Below are 231 nucleotides of genomic sequence, written 5' to 3' on the forward strand. Positions count from 1 at the left end.
GAGCGAGTTAGTTCCTTGGCCAAGCGGAAGAGACTGTTCCAAGCAGCTGCGGGCAGAGCCGGTCAGGGTCGCCCGTCGGTCTGCCGCGCCCGGCACCCAAAAGGGACGCATTGGGTCTCGAGAGAGTCGCGCCGAAGACGCCGCGGGGGGCAAAAGAGTAGGGTCTCCGTCCCAAACAACTCGGGGGTTTCTTTTTCCGCCTAGTGAATTGCAAGTTTGGGTGACCGTTGC

Source organism: Hippocampus comes, unplaced genomic scaffold (assembly GCF_001891065.2).
Source record: "Hippocampus comes isolate QL1 unplaced genomic scaffold, H_comes_QL1_v1.1 scaffold334, whole genome shotgun sequence".
Lineage (NCBI taxonomy): Eukaryota > Metazoa > Chordata > Actinopteri > Syngnathiformes > Syngnathidae > Hippocampus > Hippocampus comes.